The sequence below is a fragment of the Mandrillus leucophaeus genome, unplaced genomic scaffold, assembly GCF_000951045.1.
Source record: "Mandrillus leucophaeus isolate KB7577 unplaced genomic scaffold, Mleu.le_1.0 Scaffold487, whole genome shotgun sequence".
NCBI classification, from domain to species: domain Eukaryota; kingdom Metazoa; phylum Chordata; class Mammalia; order Primates; family Cercopithecidae; genus Mandrillus; species Mandrillus leucophaeus.
Window position 1 is genome coordinate 1,912,481 of NW_012105220.1, and position 14,041 is coordinate 1,926,521.

Genomic DNA, 14,041 nt, shown 5'->3' on the forward strand with positions numbered 1-14,041 from the left:
ATCCTCTGCTATACACCAACAAATTGCCATAATAGATGTGGTCTTCTCATTTTTCCTTTGATGAGGAGATAATAGAGATGGACACTTGGTATAACCCAGAGAGGCGTGTCCGAGGAAGCCAGAATTTCAAATGTTTTCTGTGTCCAAGAAATATGTAGACATAGCTGAGACAAAGCACAACTCAAGAGGCCTATCTTCAGAAATGTGGAAAATACATAACTAGCTTGGACAAGAAAATGAGTAAGGAAGTGTGGGACCAGAAACATGTACCTGTCAGCAATTTGCATGTGTTGAAGTGTAAGTGCGGGATGGGATAATTGCTAGATTATCATCTACCTGACTTCAAGCTATATGAAAAGGCTACCACAACCAAAAGAGCATACTGGTACGTACTGGTAGAAAAACAGACACATAGACAATGGAAAACAATAGAGAACCCCCAATATAAAGCTGCCTACCTACAGTCATCTGATCTTTGACAAAGTCAAATGGGGAAAGGACTCCCTATTCAGTAAAAGGTACTGGGATAACTGGCTGGCCATATAAAGAAGAATAAAACTGGACACCTATTTTTCACTACGTACAAAAACTAACTCAAGATGAATTAAAGATTTAAATATAAGACCTCAAACTATAAGAATCCTAGAGAAAAACCTGGGAAACACCTCTGGATGTGGGCTTTAGGAAAAAAATCATGACTAAGTCCTCAAAAGCAATTGCAACAAAAACAAAAATTGATGAACGGGAATCTAATTAAACTAAAGAGTTACTGCACAACAAAAGAAACTATCAACAGAGTAAATGAACAACATACAGAATGGGAGAAAATATTCACAAACTATACATCTGAAAAACTATGGATATAGATGGAGTCCATTATCCTAACTAAATTAATGTAGGAGTAGGAAACCAAATACGGCATGTTTTTACTTATATGTAGGAGCTAAAAATTGAGTGATCATGAATATGCAGAAGGCAACAATACTGGAGACTACCAGAGTGGGAAGAGAAGGAAGAGGGCATGGTTGAAAAACTAAATATTAAGTGCTGTGCTCACTACCTGGGTGACAGGATCGATCATATCCCAAACCTCAGCATCACGCAAATAACGAGGTAACAAGCCTGCATATGTAACCTCTGAATCTACAATAAATATTAAAATTATTTTTAAAAAGAAAAGATGAATAAAAAAGATAATAATAAAAAAATTGCTGAATATTTGGAATTGAATTTACCACACCTCAATATTTACAACATATAACCAAATGTTACATAGAGAGAAAGATATTGGCTTAAAAGTTACCTGATGTGATGTCATTATACCAGAGGGACTGAGATAAATGAGCTGGGCATTCAACCCCAAAATTAATGGAAAGAAACACAGAATAAATCCGAATAATGTAAAAGAAATGAAGAGTAAATATAATGTTAGACATTGAGAAAATAAGTAAAAATATACAAAGAAGCAAACAAAGAAAATTATTAATACAATTAAAATACATCTGCTAAAAATACTAATAAAATAGGTAAACATTTGAAAAACTGATCAAAGGGGAAAAAAGAGATATTATAAATAAAAATATTAGGAATGTGAAGAAGGACATGACCTCACAAACACTACAGATTAAAATAGATGACTGCATTATTTCGGCTAGATGAGTCTGAAGTCCATTAGTTTCAGGCATGTCCTATAGTGTGCTAGGAAGAAAAGTCAAGCTCCATTTTTAAAATGTAAAAAAAATACAGAAAGTAATAGAGTTGAAGTATTTTCTAACTTTCACATCAAGGAATATGTATCTCCCTAGGGGTACATATTTGATGGATCACTACTGACCCAGCAAAAGATCACAGACGCCAGAATCTCTTTCATGATGCTCCCCAGAATATAGTGAAAATTCTACAGCAGTTTGCTATAATGAACAGTAAAAAGGCATTCACAGCAGCATCTTGGTAATTGTTATTTACAGTGCCTTCTTCCACCTAGAACAATCTCTTCAACCATACCTTCATATATCCTTGAATCTTGAGTACTACTTGTTATGTGAACTAAAGATTAAATGTTATCAAAATTAAAAATTCAATTTCATATCAGATTATCATATAATTACAGTTATTAATCCAATCTTTCTAGGTTTGATAGAGGCTTTCTCTGTTTTCAAACCTTAGCAGTTTCATTGTTTTAGATTAAACAAACAAACATTATTGTTGAAAAGGTTGAGGGGCATATAGGCCTGGCCTTTGAAAGTATAATCAGATTTTCTTTTTTTTTTTTTTACACATGAGAATGCACGTATTAATATAATTTAGAGGGACACATAAGATTACATAATAATTTGCCTGAATGATGAATCGGATTTTAAAAAACAAGAAATATACCTATTGTAAGAGCAAATACACTACTTCAATATATATGTTTCCTTTTTTTTTTTTTTTGAGAAGGAATCTCACTCTGTTGCCCAGGCTGGAGTGCAGTGGCGTGATCTAGACTCACTTGCAACCTCCACCTCCCTAGTTCAAACCATTCTCCTGCCTCAGCCTCCTGAGTGGCTGGGATTACAGGTGTGAACCGCTACTCCTGGCTAATTTTTAAATTTTTTTTAGTAGAGATGGGATTTCACCATGTTGGCTAGGCTGGTCTCGAACTCCTGACTTCAGATCATCTGCCTGCCTCAACCTCCCACCGTGAGCCACCGTGCCCATCCTTTTTCCTGTTTTTTAATTAACAAGGGCAAAAAATAAAAATAAAAATAAAAATAACCAAAAATGTGCCCCCATAAATCAACAGTGTTTTCCTCTTAAAAATAAAGCCTCATTTCCTCAGCGTTAGTGAAACAAAGACTTTGAGAATATAATTGCTATTTCTTCAAAGTTAAAAGAACATTTGTTAAAAGTACAATTTTGATGCATTAAAATGTTATAATTCAGACTTTTTTATTAGTTAATTTCAGGGTAAGTGAAAATACAGCATCAGTTCCAAAATATTCAGACTAATGGAAGAAAAACAGACTAAATCAATAATTCATTAAATCAATACAAAATTAAGAGTCTGTTGTATGGTAAGGTAGGCAAGGGCACAAACTGGAATGTTAAGTAGTGGCCAGAAATGTATCAGAAAAGGAAAATTTTGAAAAATTATTATTATTATCAATAATTAGTTATGTATAGAGCTGATTTTTTTTCTGAACATAAATTAATAGATTGCATTGTCTCTTTCATGCTTCTCAATAATATTCATAATTTCTCTTTTAATTTACTAAGTTTCCTGTGGTTTGTAAGAATAATTGTTTTGTTTTTCTCAAAAGCTAGGTAACTTGCTCTTCTGCAGTGGCTTGGGTACTAGAAGATTCCACTACATTATATAAGAAAAACCACAGGGCAAATTTATTATTACAAGACCCAAATTGCAGTTTTACTTTATCAATTTTTGCATAATTTTGTTACAGCATCAATATCATTCTTGAAATAATTTTAGAGGACTACTAGAAAAGAGAAGAATTTGTTTTTTATTTTTTATAATTTTTATAATTTTTAACTTTTATGAGTACATAGTAGGTGTATATATTTGTGGGGTACATGAGATTTTTTTTTTTTTGAGACGGAGTCTTACTCTGTTGCCCTGGCCAAAGTGCAGTGGTGTGATTTCTGCTTACTGCAATCTCTGCCTCCCAGGTTCAAGCAATTCTCTGCCTCAGCCTCCCAAGTAGCCGGGATTACATGCATCCGCCACCATGCCAGGCTAATTTTTGTATTTTTAGTAGAAACAGGGTTTCACCATGTTGGCCTGACTGGTCTCGAACTCCTGACCTTGTGATTCCCCTGCCTTGGCCTCCCGAAGTGCTGGGATTACAGGCGTGAGCCACTGCACCTGGCCACATGAGATATTTTGATAGAAGCATACAATGTGCAATAATCACATCAGAATAAATGGGGTATCCATCACCTTAAGCACTTATCCTTTCTTTGTGTTACAATTTAATTATGGTCTTACAGTTATTTAAAAACGTACAATAAATTATTGCTGACCGTAGTCACCCTGATGCGCTATCAAATACTAGGTCTTTTTCTTTCTATCCAACTATATTTTTGTACCCAATGACCATCCCCGTTTCCACTCCTCCACTACCCTTCCCAGATTCTGGTAACCATCATTCCAACACAAACATGAATTACAAAGTTCTAATGTAACTTTAGAAATGCTTTCCTTCTCAGTAATTTTGTGATGCGAATAAACATTATAAAAAGACTACTATTATTTTTTTCTAATATAATATCCTATGTAGATATTCAAATATTATATTAGAGTTTCAAATATTATATTAGATTCTTTTCACGTTTATTTGGATAAAAATAAGGCATGTTAAGTAAGTGTAACTATCCCATTTTTAGATTGATTGTATACATTCTTTTTTTTTTTTTCTTTTTTGAGATGGAGTCTCACTCTGTCTCTGTGCAGTGGTGAGATCTCAGCTCATCGCAACCTCCACTTCCGGGGTTCAAACAACTCTCCTGCCTCAGCCTCCTGAGTAGCTGGAACTATAGGCCTGAGCCACCACACCTGGCTAAGTTTTTGTATTTTTCATAGAGACTGAGTTCCACTATGTTGGCCAGGCAGGTCTTGAACCCCTGACCTCATGATCCACCCGCCTTGGCCTCCCAAAGTGCTGGGATTACAGGCGTGAGCCACCACTCCCGGCGATTGTATACATTCTTGAGAAGGTCAGAGCTATTTCTGCTCTTATAAAGACAATGACATTATATATACCTTCACAGATAACAAGCACCCTCATGGGAGGTTATTTCAATGAATTTTTTTCCCTTCTCTTATTAGAGCACATTGCCAAAATGAACAAGAATTTAGAAAACAACAGCATTTTGCTGGTAGGATCATTTCTAGTGAAAAACAAACAAATAACAACTGGATATACCCAGACTGCTGGGATTGGATATCTTATTAGTAATTTGGAACATTTGTGGACTATGAGATTTCCCTGATGTGGCATAATTTACGCTGTAAAATACTTGCTTTTGTTTATTAGGAAATTTACATTGGGTTTTTCCAGCTCACTTTACCAAAATCATCTGGATTTTTCTGCCCAGGTCCACCCATATGACAAAAATAAATAGATTAGAGTATTTATTTCCTATAAAAGAATTGTGCAAGGAAATACTTTGGCAGACAGTATGGTGTAGTACAGATAATGTGGCTGAATCTCACCACAGTAACTGAAAGCTATGATATTGCAGGTGAAGATGTCAGCGAGAGACAACACAGGAATTCCTGTGATTCACTTCCTCTCTTCCCTAACTCAGGTATGATTCTGAAAGGAGGTGGACTCTGTCATTTCCATAAAATCATTTTTCCATTTCTATGTTTATCAATCCTAGTCTAAGTCAACAGAAAATACTATTTTTAGTGAGTTCTTCTATATTGCTGCAAAACAAAAGGAGAAATGTTATTTATCTTATAATACAAACACACTCATAAATTCCTATGCAATTTCTTTGTTAACAATAAATACTTAGGTGGAAAATAGACATAATGAAATATTTGTATAGGATATATTAGGGTAAAATATACATTTCTGTGATATATGTGAAAGAAAAATTCACCAGCAAGGTTGTCTGTAGCTGGATTTTATATTTTATTGTAATTCCCATTGAAAACAAAGAAATAAACAATCCTATTGATAAAGTCCACTTTTATTCATTTATTGAACAAATATTCTGTAGTACTTCCTCTGTAAAAGTCAATATGTTAACTCCTGTGACAGATACAGAGTCAAATAATGTTCTATAGGGCAGTTCTTATAGTGAAGGAATAAACGGATTGTATGTGCTACTGCTATGTTGGAGGTGTGTGCTGTGGAAATACAAAGGAAGAATATTTATTTCTCTCTGACATGTGATTTTCAGTCACTAAAGTGATGTTGGAGGTAAGAAGTAGAGAATGAGTTATATACGCTAGGTGAATAATCTTGGAAAAACCATTTTTATATAGAAGAACAGCTTCATTTTTTAAAAAGGCACTGAGTGTGAATATGCACAGTATATTTAGGGGATAACAAACAGGTGAGAGCTGTGTACTCCAGTGGAAAATCTCTACTGGGGCTATATTTTTTCCCGGGACCCTCTGTCTTACTTGTAGATAGAACTTTTTTTGTCCAAAAAAAAAAAAAAAAGCCCTTAAAGATTGCTGAATTTTTCTGTTTCTGGCTCCTACCTTTAAATGAATGATACTATTATTTACGGGAAAGCACATCAATTAATTAACAGTCGTAAGGAATTAGGATATTTTATCAGGAAAAATACTAAAGAGAAAGCAACTTAAAAGATCAGTTAAAAATAGAACATTTTGATAACCACCATTTATTCGGACCCAATAGGCAGAAACTTATTACGGGATTCGATACGAGTAGTGTAAATGGGGCATGAAGGCTTCAGTGTGTATATATAGAATTGGAGATGCTTTCACTTTCCATTTGATGAAATTGAATTTCTCAGAATGGACTCTATATCTTTTTAATTCCATGATTTTCAGCAAGCAGAAGGACCATATCCTGTAATTTATGAAGATAGTTTATGATTATTTTTTATTAGCTCTCAGCTTTAGCAACCACTTTCTTCCCCCTCCCTCCCCAGCCATGTTGCTGCTGGTGATCCTTATAAGGGAAGCTGCTTTTCATTTTCATCTTCCTCAGCACAGCTGGTGCTTACACTACCCTAAACATTCACTGAGTCATTTCCTGCTGGTAAATGTCTATGTGTAGTCACGATTGTCACCTATGCGTGTGATACTAAACTGTCCTCTCTCTTTTTAAACCAAGATAGCATTTGTACCAGCCTCTAATCTTATGTACTACTTTCTCCCCTTTCAGAACCAAGCTGGCAATTCTCATCTTGAATAGCTTTAAAATTGCTCATAGCAATCAATGACAACTGAGGCATCACTAAAGAATTTCTTTTATCTCCAAGCTCCAATTTGGATCTGTCATTAAGCTTGAGTAAGCTTGAACTGTCAGAACATTTTCCCTCATCACATGCTCTAAGCACAAAAAGTCAACTTCAAAATCAAATTTGTTCTGTCTCTTACTCTACTTTGTAATGGTTTCATGTGAACAATAAACTTCACTGAAATAGTAGTGTCAATCTTTAGTAACTCAGAACACTATGGCTTCAAAAAGTAGTGAAATGCTGCCAAAACGCAAGCATGATGTACGGTAAATCATTCACTCACATTCAGTTGCTCTTTGTTGTGCTTTAATATTGGGGGAAAGAGGACTTGACAGTGGGTATGGAGATGAGGAGTCTTTTTCTTCCTTTTAGAGGAAAGGTTGTGTCATCTTTTTGGCAAGTCACTTTACCTCCCTACGCCTTTGTTTCCATGCCTGTAACATGAGATAGTTTTATTACATGAATTCTAAGTCTCCGCCCATTCCTAATGTTGGCCTCTTAATAAATTCAACTTTTCATTGTGTGGTGTTATTCTTCTTCAAGAAATGGATTAGAAACGTTACCATACAGAGCTAGAAGTCATAAATTAATTAGGAAGCCCATAGTCCAAATCTAGTTGTAAAAATGCCTTGGTTTCATCTTTTGGAACAAGATGATGTTTTGTTTGGGTTCTGCTGACAAACAGAAACTGTCTTTTAAAGATCACAGTTTCCATCTTGGAGATCTTTTCCACTGATAGATACTTCAGCCTCATCCACATATTTAAATGTACTTTGATCTTTCTTTGTTTTGCAAATTTCCTTTCAAAACAGTCTGTGTGAACATTAGAGGTGCCAACCTGAGGCTAAAGACCACTAAAATCTGGCATGTGAAGTATTCAGTAGCTCAAATATGTTAGTTTACAGAGTCCATGTTCAAAACAAGTAATTGCTTTTTTACAATTTCTTATCAACTCCAAATTGAATTGTATTTCTTCTTTTATCTCTAAAGCAAATAGGAAGGTTGTTCATAATCACTTTTTAAATTTTATAAATACTGCTGTGTTAACGTGAATTCTTTTCTCATCTATCTTCCTGTTAAAAGATGGCCTTAACAGAAATATAATTTAAGTCATTATTACCATGATGTATTAGCGTGAGAAGAAAATTGAGGATTTTTTTTTTTTTTTTCTTAGAGCTGGAGACCTCACTCTGTTGCCCAGGCTGGAGTGTGATGGCACGAACATGGCTCACTGTAACCTCGACCTCCTGGGCTCCAGCAATTCTCCTGCCTCAGCCTCCCAAGTAGCTGGGACTACAGACACACACCACCACGTCCGGGTAATTTTTGTATTTTTCGTAGAGATGGGGTTTTGCCCTATTGCCCAAGCTAGTCTCGAACTCCTGAGCTCAAGTGACCTCCTCACCTTGACCTCTCAGTGTTCTGGGATTACAGGTGTGAGCCACCATGCCCAGCCTGGGTGATCTTTTAAATCCAGAAATCAAGATCTTAATACAAATATTCTAGCAGATGGCGAATCAAGTTGAGGGTACCATTCTGTGATTTTTTTTCTTTGCTTTTCATTGTCAGATCTTGTTCGTGACAGTTCTGTACTTCAGCCCAGAATCTGTTGGTATACTTGAAGCTTTCTCATCACTCATCCTTTACTGATATAACTCTTAGCCTGACTAATGTATTAGTGTTAAAATCTGACAGGAATTTTTACAATCTTTGCCACATTTCCTTGCTCCTAATCAAAATGTGTGTTGTTCTTTAGAGAGTCATTTGTTAATAGCTAACAATCTTTATTTATTTTATTTTATTCTATTTTATTTATTTATTTTTTATTATACTTTAAGTTCTGAGATACATGTGCAGAACGTGCAGGTTTGTTACATAGGTATACATGTGCTGTGGTGGTTTGCTGCACCCATCAACCCATCATCTACATTAGGTATTTCTCCTAATGCTATTCCTCCAATAACCCCACACCCCCCAAACAGGCCCCAGTGTGTGATGTTCCCCTCACTGTGTCCATGTGTTCTCATGTTCAACTTCCACTTATGAGTGAGAACATGAGGTGTTTGGTTTTCTGTTCCTGTGTTAGTTTGCTGAGAATGATAGCTTCCAGCTTCATCCATATCCCTGCAAAGGACATGAACTTATCCTTTTTTATGGCTGCATAGTATTCCATGGTATATATGTGCCACATTTTGTTTATCCAGTCTATCACTGGTGGGCATTTGGGTTGCTTCGACGTCTTTGCCATTGTGAACAGTGCTGCAATAAACATATGTGTGGTTGTATCTTTATAACAGAATGACTTATAATCCTTTGGGTATATACCCAGTAACGGAATTGCTGGGTCAAATGGTATTTCTGGTTCAAGAACCTTGAAGAATCGCCACACTATCTTCCACAATGGTTGAACTAGCTTACACTCCCACCAACAGTGTAAAAGCATTCCTATTTCTCCACATCCTCTCCAGCATCTGTTGTTTCCTGACTTTTTAAGGATCACCAATACTTAAAAATGGATTTTGTGCTGGAAATATTTTCAAAGTCAACTTTAGTTATACTAAGGCAGTCATACTTTTCTATATTACATGCAAATGAGAATTACTTGCATACAATACTATACATTATATATTAACTCTGAGAAGTTCTTTGTAAGATATGAATGGCATTAATATTAGTATTAGTATTGCTTTCCAATGAATGACTACTGCTCTAGTTTATTTGCATATTCATATATAGCTCTCAAACTAGAGAAACAAGAATTCAATGACACAGAACAAATCTTTGTCAAGAAAATCTAAATTTGGGGAAAAAAAAGCAATGTTTATCTACAAGGGAAATTTCTGAAATGTATGTTATTATAAAAGTTAATTTCCCTTCTGAATAAATGATATGTGATTTTCATATTATCATACTAGTTTGAACAGCTGTAAAGAAGTGCTTAGATAAAAATAAAAAAAGGTTTCAGATCCAAATTTTGCTTTCAAATTAACAGGTGCAAAAGATTCCAGGATATGCACTTCTGTTTGAAGAAAGCGTTTAGCTTGGGATACATAGACTGGCTATGATTGAAATGCATTTATTGATAGTAAAAACTTTTACAAACAAGGTTTTTACATATATTAGAAAGCGGGAAAAACTTAGCCCTCCTTACTGAGCAATATTAGTAATTGCGAGGAGCAAGTCACTGGACAAACAACCCACCCCACAGGTGGTTTAGGTGCTGTCAAAGTAGAACCTCCCATTTCTATGTTTTTGAGTGTGTTTTAGAGAAGTGCTGATTGTCAAGGAGAATTAAACTTTAGTGAATGTTCTTTGTCTTTCCTGTGTAGAGACAGGAAACACAACCATTTGGGGTATGTAAAACATTTGGAGTTCAAAGATACAACTTCCCTGTTGAAATTGACTATTGATTATCGGCTTGTGTAAAATGGTAAAAGTACTGTATTTGTAATTTGTTACTAAGAATCATTGTTTAGACCATATAATAACACAATACAACAGTATAATAATAGTATTTCCATTATATAGTACAATGAAATACATTTAAAATACAATTTGTAAAATGAATTAGAAATCTTTCAAATATTTAAATGTTTGATCCTACGATCATCTATAAATGCTTACATTTTATGATAATTTAAGTTCTCTTTAAAAGTTTATAGATAATACAAAACTTTGATTTCATTTGGCTGCCTTTTTGTGTTTTGCTTCTTGAAACTTAGCAAAAGATGATCAAGACGAGCATGAAAAAAATCCCCTGAATCCATTGGCTTTCTTTCCTATACTGACAACAGTTTACATGTGTGAGGTAATGCTCTTTTGCCTGTGTTGCCTTGCTTTGCTTCTCCTTGCTTGGCACCATTCTTAAACAATTTATTTATTCATTCATTTTCTCATTCACATATTTATTGTTTCAACAAATGTTTATTGATTCTGCTATGTGTCAGCTACTATGCTCGACTTTAGGGATACAGAGATGAGTAAGGCAGATATGAAACCAGGCTCTCATGGACTTTCTGGTTTTTGGAAATGAGAGATGACTAAATAATTAAGTTTCAGTGTATGTGAGAGATGCAGTGAGAGAGGATTATGCTATGCTGTGAAAGTACCTACTCAAGTTTGAAGGTTTTGGGAAAAGCTTTAGTTTCTGTTCACATACTCAAATTATAAATTATTTAATCCTCAGTTGCGATTTGGTTAGAACATTTCTGACTTTATTGGCGTCCCATGGTTGCTGTAACAAATTACCACAGATTTAGTCACTTGAAACAGAAATGTATTCTTTTATAGATTTGGAGACCAGAATCTCAAAGTGGGTTTCTTTGGGACAAAATGAAGGTATTGGCAAGGCCACATTCCTTAGGGAGGTTCTCTGGGAAAATGTAATCCTTTACCTTTTCCATTTCTAGAGATGCATGCCTCAACCCAGGTCCCCTTCTTTCATCTGCAAAGTCAGCAGCACCCTCACATCATCTCCTGTAATAAACTCCCTCTGTCTCCTCCGTATAAGGTCACTGAGGGTTACTTTATGGTCCATGATATAAGGTAAGATAATTGCCCCTCCTCAAGATCCTTAATTAAATCACATCTGCAACATTCCTTTAGCCATGTAAGAAAACATCTAAACATTCCAGAGATTAGGATGTAAATATTTTGAGGTGTTATTATGTAGCTGACCATAGTGATCCATCAAAAATTAGTGTCTATAAATAGTTATCTGAATATGTAACCTAAGAGAGTTCTTATATATGATATGAACAAATATTTTATATTCATTTTTGGAAAAGAAGTTCAAAATTTCTTTATGAGGTACTAAATCTTTATAGTAAAGTTATAAAATCATATTTTATAATATTGTAAACTATTTTGTATGAAACTCAAGAAAACCAGGCTACATTCATTTAACTATTAGAAGGGGAGTGATAGCATGTGGACAGGATCAAATCTTTGAGATTTCTACCTGTCTCATACAGCAGTTGCAGGCCCCCTTGACCATCTCAACTTGAGTCCCATGTGCACAGATATCATTTCACAAAAGGAAAAAGAATAATTACTGATTTGGCTCTGAAATGCTTATGTGTCTATCCCTCCAGAGAACACACCTGTACTTTGTATGTGTCATGAGGACTACCTTGCCCAAAATAATGTGTGGGCCTCACTATCCTGTCTCTTAGTTCCTTTTTCCTGAACTCTTCCTCCAGAGTTGTGGGTGTTTCTCTTCCAAGAAGAAAAGAAACCTATTAGCCACAAGGAATTCTAAGGGGAAGAGTATTTCTTTTTTGTTTTTTTTTTTTTTTTTTTTTTGAGACGGAGTCTCGCTGTGCTCCCAGGCTGGAGTGCAGTGGCGTGATCTCGGCTCACTGCAAGCTCCGTCTCCCGGGTTCACGCCATTCTCCCGCCTCAGCCTCCCAAGTAGCTGAGACTACAGGCGCCCGCCACCACGCCCGGCTAGTTTTTTGTATTTTTAGTAGAGACGGGGTTTCACCATGTTAGCCAGGATGGTCTCGATCTCCTGACCTCGTGATCCACCCGCCTCGGCCTCCCAAAGTGCTGGGATTACAGGCTTGAGCCACCGCGCCCGGCGGGGAAGAGTATTTCACGAGAGACAGGAATGTGTTTGCCTGGGTCTAGCTGTCATTATGATTCCTTTATTCTTCCCAACAGAAATTCCACCTTCTGGTACAATAGCCTATTCTTATTAATTCCATTTGACTATTGTTCTGTTCTTCCTCCAACCCTAGAGGAAGAATGGAGTGAGGTTGTGGGGACAGAAGGTCTTGAGGTATTTCAAAAGATGTATTATATGGGTCAAACTGATGAACACCTTGAGATAAAAGTAGAATATACAAGACTGAAGGCAAAATCGCACAAAGCGACTGAAGTTTTTGAACAGTAGCTAATAGCATAAAAATAGAGTGAAGATAATATCTGAAGAAAGGGAGATGAGTGAACAAATAATTACTGAATGCCTGTTATGTTTCAAAATATTTGCTGGGTACATGCCCTTTGATGGCTCTGTTTCTGTAGTGAATTCTCTTTCTGTAGAAAGAACTAAGGCTGAGAAAAGTTAACTGATTTTCCAAGGTAGCTCATGTAGTGTATGGCTATGCTTGTACTTAAAGTCTGGTTTGTCTGAATCCACAATCTATTGGTTTTTGATATTCCAGGCCTTCTCCAGGATGCCTGAGTTTGTTGTTTCATCACAGAGTTACATGGAAGAGACTGGAAAGATAACTCTTCAAATGTCAAATCATCCCCCTATAAAAAATTTTGCCACAGCTGTTGAAATATGGCCGTAGGGTTTATGATAGAATTTGAACCCACTCCATGGAAAATTCATCTTGACTTTGCTTTTTTTCCTTTCCCTGCTGAGTTCCTAATAGAAAATGAATGTCTATTGCTTTTCTCTTGATATTCATGGCACTGCTCCTCTCCATCCATAGGATTATCTTATATAAGTAATAATTCTTTCAAATTTTGGGTGGATTTTAGAAGGACTTGCTCCAACAGGGTTCACTCTTCTAACTAACACAACCTCTGAGTAGGTTTCAATTCAATTAATTTGGCTAGTGCTAACATGTGATCAGCTATTAACGAGTGGTCTGAAGATTTTTTTTTTTTTTTAACTGAAAGGGCGATTCTGTCATTCACTTCCTGAAAATTAGAAAAGCTCTTCTGATTTCATTTGCATGTTGAGATTTTCTATTATGACTTGTATTCAATTTAGCACACTCAGATATGAAGCAAATCTATTCATTTAATCTGCTGCCTGAGCCAGTATCTCTGCAGCAAGAGATATCCTACCTTCGTGTGTGCATGTGCTTGAGAGCAATTGTTTGGCTGTAGCTCTTATTAATATAAATCAACATCTACAAAGAAAGCGTCCTCTATTCCTGAAATTCATATTGATATAAATAGAAAAGTAATGGATTTCAAAATGGGTCCAATAGGTTTGAGCTTCTAGAATTATCCCAAGAGTATAGACAGGATTGAAATATTTCAAGGTGTTTTGGAGAGGGGTGTTGATAAAGTATTTTCATGTTTGCTGAGTGCCTCTGAGCTGGCAGATTCATACTAATAATGGCAGAAG

General features: G+C 35.7%; 1 long non-coding RNA gene across 1 annotated transcript in view; it reads right to left on the minus strand.

Moving 5' to 3' along the window:
- Nucleotides 1-6,350: 6,350 nt before the first annotated feature.
- LOC105550459 overlaps nucleotides 6,351-14,041 on the minus strand; it is a 50,868-nt gene continuing 43,177 nt past the window's right edge. The window contains exon 4 of the long non-coding RNA XR_001007725.1: nucleotides 6,351-6,557. This is a non-coding gene — a long non-coding RNA (uncharacterized LOC105550459). The remainder of the gene's footprint in view (nucleotides 6,558-14,041) is intronic.